The 12,185-nt window shown below is 50.3% G+C and overlaps 1 long non-coding RNA gene across 1 annotated transcript; it reads right to left on the bottom strand.

Moving 5' to 3' along the window:
• Positions 1-9,012: 9,012 nt before the first annotated feature.
• On the bottom strand, positions 9,013-11,948 carry LOC125086100 (uncharacterized). The gene is made up of 3 exons (XR_007123100.1): positions 11,612-11,948; positions 11,076-11,511; positions 9,013-9,590 (listed from the first exon to the last, which is right to left on the bottom strand). It is a non-coding gene; the product is annotated as an uncharacterized LOC125086100 (long non-coding RNA).
• Positions 11,949-12,185: the final 237 nt, after the last annotated feature.

Here is a 12,185-nt window from a genome sequence, read left to right as displayed (position 1 = left end):
ATTTAAACAACGAGCTTCATCAAGCACGGTTGGTTCCTGGGCATTGGGATAAAAAGGGTCTTTGGGGGGCGCCTGGGTGGCTCAGTGGGTTAAGCCGCTGCCTTCGGCTCGGGTCATGATCTCAGGGTCCTGGGATCGAGTCCCGCGTCGGGCTCTCTGCTCAGCGGGGAGCCTGCTCCCTCCTCTCTCTCTGCCTGCCTCTCTCTCTACTTGTGATCTCTCTCTGTCAAATAAATAAATAAAATCTTTAAAAAAAAAAAAAAAGGGTCTTTGGATCTGAGGGCGACTAAGTACCGCTGTGAGCAGCAGCCACAAGGTGGCGCCATGGCTCCGTTAGACCAGACGTCCGACGCGGGCCTGCGGCCTTGGCAATCGGTCGTTACGGAGAGATTCCTTGGCAGGCTTTGGTTATATATCTTATTCCTGTTATTTCATCCAGTTCTCACAACGCCCCCTGAGAAATGAGCTAATGATGCTCAGGGTTCGCAGCTGGGGAGACGCACAGCTGGTTTCTGGACTGTTCTTGACTCCATAGCTCATGGTCTTGAGTACACCCTCCACTGCCCGCCTGCACAAGACCGCAAAGGGTCCTTTCTGTCCCCAAACCATCTAGTTTCCCGTAAGGATGGGGGGTGGTCACAGTCCCTGGGCTTTAGCAAGGACATTTGCAGAACCAAGGGAGGGGGGAGTGGAGTAGGCAAGGTAGGGCCCAGTGGCCTTTCCGACCTGTGTGCTGGGATGGACAGGTTGGTGTTGGGGGAGGGAGGCGGAGAGGTGGCTTTCAAGGGGTCCCAGTAGGACCCCAGGCCTAATGGCTTCAGACTAGTTGCTTTACTTCCTTTCCCCAGCATCTTCCATTCCACCTCCTGGCGCTCCATGCCCTCCAAAGCCCAGCCTAGAGGCCCAGCTTCCTCTGCAGCCCTCGGCCCGCCCTCCCCTTGGGTATTTGATGTTTCCAGCTGACCTTCGGCCTTCCAGGACAAAGCCCATTTCTCTAGGCCGGCCGGTCCCCTCAAAGACTGGAGGGAAGCCTGCCCCCTGCAATGAACCGAGGATGTTCCGTAAAAGGTGACACAAGGCAGCTGTTTAAAAAAAGAATGAGAGGGGCGCCTGGGTGGCTCAGTGGGTTAAAGCCTCTGCCTTCAGCTCAGGTCATGATCCCAGGGTCCTGGAATGGAGCCCCGCATCGGGTTCTCTGCTCGGCAGGTGAGCCTGCTTCCCCCTTTATCTCTGCCTGCCTCTCTGCCTACTTGTGATCTCTCTCTGTGTCAAATAAATAAATAAAATCTTAAAAAAAAAAAAAAAAGAATGAGAATTTCTGTGGCCCATCAAGAGAGAATGCTCGCTCACTGGGACCAGGTGGCTGGGAAGACAGGCGCCATGTTGGATGGATGGCTTTCACCAAGGAGGAGGAGGGGAGCGGCCCTCCCAGACGGATGGCTAGCCGGTGGAGGCTGGGGGTGTGAGGCAGGCCTTCGCCACCACCCTGGGTCACTCTGCCCCGCCCCCACCTCTGGAGGAGCAGAGGTCAGCCGCTCCGAAGCCTCCTACCTCTGAAAGGTTGGGTTCCACACCGCCTTCAGAGGGCCCAGTAGGGGCACCCTTGCTCACTTCGCCGAGGCTCCTCGGCTACATTTCTGAGGCCACAACCATGGCAACTCTGCTTGAGCTGCTAAAACCCCAGGCTTGTGAGGCTGCCCATCACTCCCTACAACTGCGCAGCCAGGGAGCAAATATCCCCTCCTCCCACCTGCCCAGACTTTCTCTGAAGCAACACACTGGCCCTTTGGATGCAACGAGGCGTTCTGCAATCTTAGTCACACATTCACAGGACATGTTCACAGTGGCTGACTTTATTCACGACACTGAAAAAAATCAGTCTTCCCTTAAATGATGAAGTGATAACATCAGTGTAAAAAGCTCTCACAGTATGGAAGTATATATAGTAAAAGTTAAGCAATAAAAAAGTTCTGTCACCCGTAACCCCATTTTCTCTCTCTCTTTCCAGAAGTAGCTGTTAATAATTTGGTGTTTGAGGTTTCCTTCAAGACCTATGTGTGTGTGTATGTGTGTATGTGTGTGTGTGTGTGTGTGTGTACATGTGCATGCATATGACTGTGTATTTAAAACACACAAATTGGGGGTGCCTGGGTGGCTCAGTCCATTAAGCATCTGCCTTTGGCTCAGGTCATGGTCTCAGGGTCCTGGGATCGAGCCCCGCATCGGGCTCCCTGCTCAGTGGAAAGTCTGCTTCTCCCTCTCCCTCTGCCTGCTGCTCTGCCTACCTGTGCTCTCTCTATCTCTCTGTCAAAAAAAACTAAAAAAATATTAAAAAAAAAAAAACCACACCAATTGGATCTTAATACATATACTGTGTTTTAATTTGCTTTTTTCAACTAAAGATAACTTTTTCTTGTTGGTACATATAAATTCTCTCATTCTTAAGTAGGTGCCTGGTGTCATCTTCCACATTCATCCGAAATAAGTTCTCGGAGGGCAGGCTCACTTTGAGTTTTAAGGGGACCAGCTTGCCTGGAGCACCCGACAAAGTGGGGAACATAGCCCCCGCCTTAAGAACTTAGGGCCTTGGGGGTGAGGCAGACGCACCCCATTGCAACACACAGTCCCACAAAGCAGTGTGCCTGCTCCATTCACAGAATCACTGGCCCCAGCTCTGTTCTCAAGAACCTTCATCATCGGGGCGCCTGGGTGGCTCAGGGGGTTAAAGCCTCTACCATTGGCTCAGGTCATGATCTCAGGGTCCTGGGATCGAGCCCCGAATCGGGCTCTCTGCTCAGCAGGGAGCCTGCTTCCCTCCACCCCTGCCTCCCTCTCTGCCTACTTGTGATCTCTGTCTGTCTAATAGATAAATAAAATCTTTAAAAAAAAAAAAGGACCTTCATCAACAATTAACTGGGGGAAATAGTGGGCCCAACATAAAAACGCCTTCCAGCTAGCGTTTGGCTACTGGGCAAATCCCCATAATGCCTGGTGGAGAGTTTTGGGGCCCAGCAGAAACCAATATGTGTCTCCCTGCGGCTCCCTTTCAGCAGTGTTGGCCCACCTTCCATGAGAGCCCTTCTGGGGGCCCAGCTCTGAATGCAGAGGGCCAAGACCCCTGACTTAGCCACTCAGCTGCTGCCCTTGGCTCGCTTTCCTCCTCCCGAAAAAAGAGACCGCGATCCCGGTGAAGATGAAGTGAGACAAAATGCAGTCAGGGACCTAGAACGGTACCTGCCTGTAAATTTCTTCCACCGGGCTTCAGAAGAGATTTACAGGGACTAATAAAGGAAAGATGGGTTTTAATAAAATGCTTATATGGAACGTGAGGAAGGATGGAGGCAGGAACGAGCCACATGAGGGGATCACACAGAATTACACATTTACCACTGTTGGGCCATGGATTTGACTGGAAGCTTCCCGGCAGCAAAGGGGGGAAGTGCTTAGTTATCCCCTATAGACCCGGAAGATAAAGGTAGGTGTCTGCTTGCTCAAGGGGTGTACGGTTTTCTGGGCACAGTGGTGAGAGGGACTCTCACGTCCTAACAGAGGGGAGGATGCTTCTAGGTGACATCTCAGCAGCCCGTGTGACACCAAGGCCCCAGCGCTTTCTCCAGTCCTGTCCACACAGACTGCTGGCATCCCCCATGCCCATGTCCACGGAAGTGACAGGTGCGGGGGCAAGATTTCTGGGTCCACAGCATCTGGAAGTTGGGCTTTGGAAATGGCAAAAAGGATTTCCTAAATTTGCTGAAGCCCCAAGAATATCAAGGCCCAGAACCTGAGGGCCAGAGTACAGAGCCCGAGTACAGAGTACAGAGTACTTTCTGCCCTGGGCGAGGGCAGAAAGCACCCGGGATGCCCTGGGAGGTGTCCTGCTCCGCAGACTTACACAGGGTCTGCCCTTGAGTCTTGGAGAACCGCAAGCACCCATTCAGGATGTCGGGGCAGGGCTTGAGAATCTTGGCAAGCTCCCAGCTGATACTGGTCCGGCTGTCCCTGGACCACTCTCCGGCCATGCAGGTGAGAGGGATAGCAAGGCTTCTGTTGGAGAGCTCCGCCTTCCTGGGCCTGGGAACTACCGGAGGAAGATGGGCCCACATCTGGGACGTGAGTGGCCAGACTCATGGGTGCCCTTCTTTCTGCGCCGGGATGCCGTTCCTGAGTGAGGAGGCAAGTGGATGAGTAGACTGAGGGCTAAGGCAAAGGCAGAGGGTCCTTTGTGCCCTGATCCCTGCTGAGAATTCTGGTAGTGGGAATAGTTGAGGGCTGGGGGAAGCCAGGCTGGCTTATGGACCAGGCAGATGGCTACCTAGCATGGAGATCCCCTCGAGGGTCAGCTAGGGACCCACGACGACCCTGAGCTGTGGCGTGAGGACTCGTAGCCACATTACCAAGAGATCTGGGAAGGCTGAAATGGCTCGTTGTTTTGAACTTAAAATTCGCTGAACCAGTCAATTAATTAGCCTATTGATTCCACTACCCTACCTGATGGAATTTGTGACAATGTTAGATTCATTACAGGAAGCAGAAGCCATAACTTTGCTCGTCTGGGCAGAGCGTATGCATTTGTTACTGTAACAGACAAGACAGAGATAATCTGTAATGCTGCTCACTGAATTATCTGTAGGGCCATTTACAAGAACTCACACACGGGCAGCTTCCGAGTGGGATTAGCAGAGACAGGGGGACACAGGGCTGAGGATGCAAAATTAGGAGGGGCGAGGGTTCAGTGGGAGGCACCCTGGGAAGGTGAGTTTTGAGCAGAAGTCAGAAGGAGAGGAGATACCCTAGTAGCAGGGAGGGGGGCAGGGAAGGGTATGAGGAGGGTTTTGTTTGTTTGTTTTAAAGATTTTATTTGTCAGAGAGAGAGCGCGCGCACAAGCAGGGGATCAGCAGACAGAGAGAGAAGCGGGCTCCCCACTGAATAGGGAACCAGACACGGGACCGATCCCAGGACCTGGGATCATGACCTGAGTGGAAGGCGGATGCTTAACCAACTGAACCACCCAGGCTATGACAAGGTTTAAGCAAAGCCTGGGAGAAGGCCTTGTTCGTTTGTCCAAGAGTCTTTTATTAAGCTCCTGTTGTATGCCAGTCACTGAGCCAGAAACTGGGAATTCAGAAAGGCCTTCCATGCCTCATATGGCTCATTCTCCAAGGAGAGGATGAAAGCAGAATGAGGCTTCCCTCCTACCTTCCACATGGAGAGTGGAGTGTTCAAAATGCTCCTGTTAATTCCCTTGCAAGCCTATCCTCTGCCCTTTACCCTGGAAAGTCCGGGATACGGATGGGGCCTATCCCCTCCCCCATTCAGATTTATCCTGGGAAGAAGGGAGTAACCATTCATTTGTATTTAGAAAAATGTTCCCCGGATGATGTGCTCCCACCCCCATCCCTACCACACACACACACACACACACACACACACACACACACACACGGGCTGATGTGTCTAGAGCCCAAAGTTCAAGCTGGGGCGTGAGATCCGGGGGCCTCAGCTGTCAGAAGCAGGACAGTAACTTGGAAGACCTTTCAAGTCTCTTGTAAGGCATTTGCATTTATCATTACACTTTGCAGAATTTTTCGGTGGCGAATTAACTTTCATGGGGTGTAGCCCCTCATTCTATAGTGGGGACCCCGGGAGGTCAGAGAAGAGGGCCAGCCTGTGGTCACGCAGAGCCAGAACTCCCGGGGCCCCGGTTGGCCGGTCCTGTTCTCCATCACTCTGTGCAAGGCTTTGCTAAGGCTCCCGGCTGTTCTCCTCCAGCATGCAGGGAAGGATTAATTATTAATTTTTATAACAACCCTGAAACTGATATCTGTGCACCACGAGCCCCGACGCCTTTTTTCCAACATCCAGCCACTTAATCATGGTTTTAGCTGGGTCAGCGTAACAGTCTTGTAACCTCAGAAGAGGAACGCCGCAAAGGTCTTTATCAGCCTCTCCTGAGGGCGAAGGCCAAGTTCACGGGGGCGGTGGTGGCACAGGGGCAGATAATGCTCTCTAAGAATCCGAGAGGGCTTCACCTTCTGTCTGAGCCAGGCCTTGTCACCGGCCCTTTCCTGGAATGAATAGTTCTTACCTTTGTGTTACTGAGCCGCGGATTCCAAAGCACTTTCACAAATAGCACCTCGGTTGATCCCCAGATGGTGCTGTCACTGCATTGAGTGGATATTTTTCTCCTGAAGAAGATAAAGATTCAGACAGAGAAATGACTCACCTACGGTCACACAGACCCGAGGACTTCTGTGCTCAACACAACCCACCTGGAGGAGACTGTAGCTGGACTATATATTTTTTTTAATCTATCTTTTGAAGATTTTATTTATTTATTTGAGAGAGCACAAGCAGGGGGAGCAGCAGAGGGAGAAGGAGAAACAGACTCCCCACTGAGCAGGGAGCTCAACCGGGGCTCGATCCCAGGACCCTGAGATCATGACCTCAGCCAAAGGCAGATGCTTCACAGACTGAGCCACCCAGGTGCCCCCGGGCCATCCTTTTATTTTATTTTATGAAGATTTTTATTTATTTATTTGACAGAGAGAGAGAGATCACAAGTAGGGAGATAGGCAGGCAGAGAGAGAGAGGGGGAAGCAGGCTCCCTGCGGAGCAGAGAGCCCGATGTTGGGCTCTCACCCAGGACCCTCAGATCATGACCTGAGCCGAAGGCAGCGGCTTAACCCGCTGAGCCAGCCAGGTGCCCCCGTGCCATCCTTTTAATGCAAGTGTGTTAATTATAGTTCTTAGGTGTGTTTGGGGCTGTCCATGAATCCTCTGGGAGTGTTGGCAGCATTGGGGACATTTTTCTCAAAGTCCATAGTTCTTTTTCCCCAGACGCTGACCCCACGCAGTGAGAATCACTGCTTTCAATAAGGAGTCAAAGCTCCTCTATGCTCCTGACTGCAGGTGTTCCCACCTGACGGGGTCAGCTCTAGCTGGGTGCTAGGTTTTGCCGGACACAGTCATGTCCAGGAGCTGAGGTTAGGGGTTTGCTGCCCTTGAATGGGAGGTTGTCTGTGCAGCAAACACCAGGCCAGGAGCTCCATATGCAAAAGGTCCCATTTATGGGAGCTTGGGTGGCTCAGTTGGTTGAGCGACTGCCTTCGGCTCAGGTCATGATTCCGGAGTCCCGAGATCGAGTCCCACATCGGCTCCCAGCTCTGCGAGGAGTCTGCTTCTCCCTCTGACCTTCTCCCCTCTCATGATCTCTCTCTCTCTCTCTCAAGTAAATAAATAAAATCTTAAAAAAAAAAAAAAGGTCCCATTTACAACAGCAACACCAAGACGTAAAGTGTACGGGAAATGCACAGTGCTCATAAAAATTTTACCAAACTGCTCTGAGGGGCACTAAATAAATGGTAAAACATCACATCGAGAACTCTTAATATGGTAAAATGCCATTTGTCCAAATTTATGATTTAGATGCAATGCTGATAAAAATATCTAAGGTTTGTAAAATCTGACACAAGGCATTTGTGTGGCACAATTCAGCTGGAAGAATAAATGGGTGAAAAGAGCCACAAAATTGCTGGGAAGAAAAGAACTGGGTGGACCTGTACTCCCAGGTATTAAGATACATTGTATGTACTGTGCGCCTGAAACAGACGTCATAGAGCATATTCAGTATACTGAAATTAAAATTTAAAACATAATCAAAAAATAAATAAAATACATTCTAAAGTTTCAGTGATAAAAACAGGGAGGAATGGGGCGCCTGGGTGGCTCAGTGGGTTAAAGCCTCTGCCTTCAGCTCAGGTCATGATCTCCAGGTCCTGGGATCGAGCCCCGCATCGGGCTCTCTGTTCAGCGGGGAGCCTGCTTCCCTCTCTCTCTCTGCCTGCCTCTTTGCCTACTTGTGATCTCTGTCAAATAAATAAATAAAAATCTTAAAAGAAAAACAAACAAGGAGGGACAAAACAAGACAGGCAGCTCAATGGAGAAGAAGAAGTAACCCAGGAAGAGATCCTATATATAAAAGGAAATTAGTAGTATATGATGAACATGTTGTATTAGATCCCTACCTCATCCCATGTGCCAAGTTAAATCCAAAGTTTGTGTCTTTCTAATACCAAGGAGATACAGTTCCTGCTTCATAGGGTAATGAGGGGTTATGCGAGGTAATGCGTGTAAAGTTCTCAGCCTTGTGTCCCGTTCATAGTACCTACCTGATAACTGTTAGCTGGTATTAGTGTTATGATTAATCCAGATGGGCTGTAGTCCAGATGTATAATGACAAAATCATAACATTACTAAACGTTCAAGCAAATACCTGATCTCAAGGTGGGAATGGTTTCTGGGGATGCAGAAGGAAAAGCCAGCAAGGGTGGGATACGCCATGGGCCTTAGAATGTTCTTACACCGTGACTCAGAAATTCCACTTACAGGAGGTTTATCCTAAGTAAACCTCCATTTATCCTAAGTAAACCACATTTATCTGAGTATGTACTCAGATAAATGTGCAAAGACAGTTATTAAATATTTTTTAGAAGAACAAAAAGTAGGAACAACCTAAATGTAAAAAAAGAAATGGTTAAAAAAAAACCCATCTGTTGAAACATACAATGGTCGGCTATGCAGCCATTAAAAATTAAAAATCATCTCAATGAACATGAATCGACTGATCAGGGGAAATGCTTAGGTTAGAATGCTAACCGTGATGCAAAGTGTATATATATATATATATATATATATATATATATATATATACATATATATATATGTATATATATATATATATATATATATATATATAGTATGATAGCTTGAATACCAAGATGTACACCAGAACAGTTATCTCTGGTGGGAATAACCTGAGGGTTTTTTTTCTTTCTTTCTTTCTTTTTTTTTTTCAAATTCATTATATGAAACCTGCTTCTTTTATGATTCTACCAAATTTCAATAACGTTTTTTTAAACATCTATTTCACAATTTAAAAAATTAGGCATTGCCAGATAATTTGTGCTTTTAAAAGTTCTTTACTGAGCAGACTTCAAAAAAATATTTTTCTGTCCTTGCCTCTCACACTGGGGTGTGTTTGGGGTTTCTCTTAATTGGCCAGTACAAGAACGTGTTCACAACTAACTTGAATAATCTTCCTCTGGTTATTACTTGTTTTTTTTTTAAGATTTTATTTTAAAGTAATCTCTCTACCCAACAAGAGGCTTGATCTCACAACCCCCAAGACCAAGAGTTGCGTGCTCTCCCCATGCTCCTAGTCGTTGACTTTCATAGTAAAACAAATCCAAACAAATTATGGGAGAAACACAAAATGTTTATAATTTCTGTTTTCAGCTAGAGTGGGAGGACACATTGGCACAGACCCCCCCAGGTGGTGGCCACTTAGAGCCCCCAGGTCCTGTCCACGACCTCTGTCTCGGGCCCACTTGTCTTCTTTCCGAGATGGCTGGTGAGGAGGCTGAGAGGAGCCCACTGCAAGGCCAGTAAAGCTGAAGTAAAGCTTGTCTCCACCCCCCTGGCCTGAGGTGGCCAACTGTGTGCCCAGCTTCCTTGAGAGTTCAAAGTCTCAGGTGTCACAAGTCCCCAGAGCCAAAGATTTCCCTCAGATGGAGACTTGTTTCCCAGAAGCCTCCAAAACAAACAGCGATAAGCAAATGAGACGCGAGAAGTGGGCAGGCAGCCAGCTTGGGGCTGGATGCCAGGCCTGGGGTAGGGTGAACCCAGAAGAGACCAAGGGCTCTCACCACACTGGCCTGTTGGGGCAGCTCCTTCCTGAGCAAGCCATGCTCTTGGGCCATAGGTCCTTCAGGAACACAGCCCACCCTGGGTGGACACCAGCTGAGACCAGGGGGCCAGCGGGGCCCTCAGGAATCTGAGGAGGCTGGCACATTCTGGGTGTTGGCCAATGACCGTGGGGACATCTCTCCAAAATAGCCTTCTGGGCTGCCTAAGGGTGCTGGGGAGTGGACACCCAGGAGCCAAGCCTCGGCGTAACCCGTGCTTTCTGGGTCACTGAGTCCGTGGACTTTAGCCCCGTCCAGGAGAGCAGGCTCCAGATCAGGCGCATGTGCCGCCATGAACTTCCCACAAGCACAGCCCTGTTCTCACCGCCGTCCTTGCCTTGGTTTCATTTAAGAGGGGCCTGGACTGAGAAACTGAGGGCAGCCTTCCAGCCTGGGGGACAGTGGTGGGGAGGCCTGGAACATCTAGGATTCATGGAGCCTGTGCTGTCCGTCAGATCTGGAGTCGACTGTATCCATTTAGTTGTTCATCACCATAACTGCCTTATCTCCATGTTACAGATAAGGAAACTGAGGCTCAGACATGACCAGTGGAGACAGAGGAGGGTCACACTGCTAGTGGATTGCTGGCTGGCAGTGGAGGGATTCATACAGAGAAATCTGTGCATTTCTTGAACGAGGCTGTTTCTACTATCCTGGGCTCTAGTCATTACGGAACCCCAGCCCCCGGCCCTGAGCCCGCCCCTGTAGCACTCCAGGCCCCTTCTGAGGCCCACGGGCTGCCCTGGTGACCCCTGCCTGCCTTCCTGGATCAAGTCCCCTGCTGAGCGTCCCCTCTGTGGGGAAGGCAGTCACTACCCCTCTAGCCCTGGACAGAGATGGTGGGAGCAACGCTGATTTCCCACCTTCCTCCTCCAACACAGGCTCACAGACGCTGCTTCCCGGGCTGCTTTTCCTCTAGGAAATGAGACAAGCCATCACCAACATAGCAAGCATAAAGTTCCGAAAGTTCTAGAACCAAACGGAGCTCTCATACCGCCTGCCCTGGTGGATGGTCCCGGACTCCCTCTGAGAAGGTGAGTAGAAACCCAGGCGATCTCAAGCCCTGCTTTTACTGCTGAGCATTGTGTTTGTGAAGATCCTGGCCCAGTTCTGTCCCTGTGTCCCCCTCACCCCCACCCCCACCCCCCGTACTTTCACCCTGTTTTCCGGTCACCAGGGACGGTGAAGGCAGAAGGAGCCTCTCCCTCCATCAGGTGGACTGTTGGCTTCTCTGGGACTTTTCAATTCCATCCTCCCGCTCCCTCTCCCACCCATCACCCCACAGAGGTCAAAATTGGGGCATTTTCTTTTAAGACTAACTCCTGATTTACAGAAAATGGGGATCAATGTTGGTGGTCCTAGCATTCCTTTGTTCCAGGCAGTCATAGTGCAAGGCCTTACCAGAGGCTTGTTCACACGCTGGGGCTTCTAGAAGGGGATGCAGCCAGCTGACCCTCAGGCATGGGGACCCTGAATGCACTTTGATGCTTGCAGGCCTAATCTCACCCCTACCTTATCAGAAGGGAGGTGAGTAAAACCCACAGGCCCAACTTGTAGGCTCCCCCAGTGAGGAAGTTGTCATCCAAACACTTCATGAGGCCCCATCGTCTAGCCACACAGCTTTCCCGTGGAGATCGGCTCCATGTATCTGGTCTTCCTAAGACAGGAAAGTCACCTTGGTTGCTCTGCTTCATAGTGTTTGACCTTAGTGTGAACAATTCCCCGACCTTATTTGACCCCGGAGGTGGGCGCCCTCCCAAGAACCACCTGCACAAACGTATCATGAAAACATAGAAGATCAGAGTCACCTGCTTTGGTTTTCTAAGCCAAGTCACAGATTTGAAATAAGGCAGATGTCTGTACCCACCCAGCAAGGGGCAGCCTGGTTAGCGTCGAGCTGGTTAGTGGTGGGTGGGAGTGAATGGTGTCCGGCCTCACGGGTCCTGGCCAGGAGCTGTGTGAGGTCAGGCAGGGTGAGAGCTGGGGCTTCCACTTCCTCGCCTGGAGAAGTGGGATGGGACTTTCTCTTTCACAGCGTTGTTAGATAAGTAGACAGCATTACGTCATGGCTGGAACATAGCACCGAGTTCATGGTAGCTGTGAGGATCCTTCGGAATCATCAAAGAATAAAGAGAAGCTTTGGGGGCCTCGATCATTCACTGAGTAAGAGTCGTGAATGCTCAGAAGATCTACGGACCATGCCGGGCGCAGGCCCCCGGGAGCTGGGTGTAGCCACACCTTGCCCTCACTCAGGGAGTCCAGTGGGCGGACAGACAATAAACAAAGAGTTATGTGTGGCAGGCGCTCAACAAATATTTGTTGAACACATTGCAAAAATAGACGTGAGATAAATTTATAATGGGGGCATGCAACGTGGTGTGGGGGAAGGCTCGAGGGGCTCCCCCAGCCCAGGCCTGCCTGTGGAGATGATGGGGAAACAG

This window comes from Lutra lutra, chromosome 15 (assembly GCF_902655055.1).
Source record: "Lutra lutra chromosome 15, mLutLut1.2, whole genome shotgun sequence".
NCBI lineage: Eukaryota > Metazoa > Chordata > Mammalia > Carnivora > Mustelidae > Lutra > Lutra lutra.
This window is presented reverse-complemented; position numbering and strand designations above follow the sequence as displayed.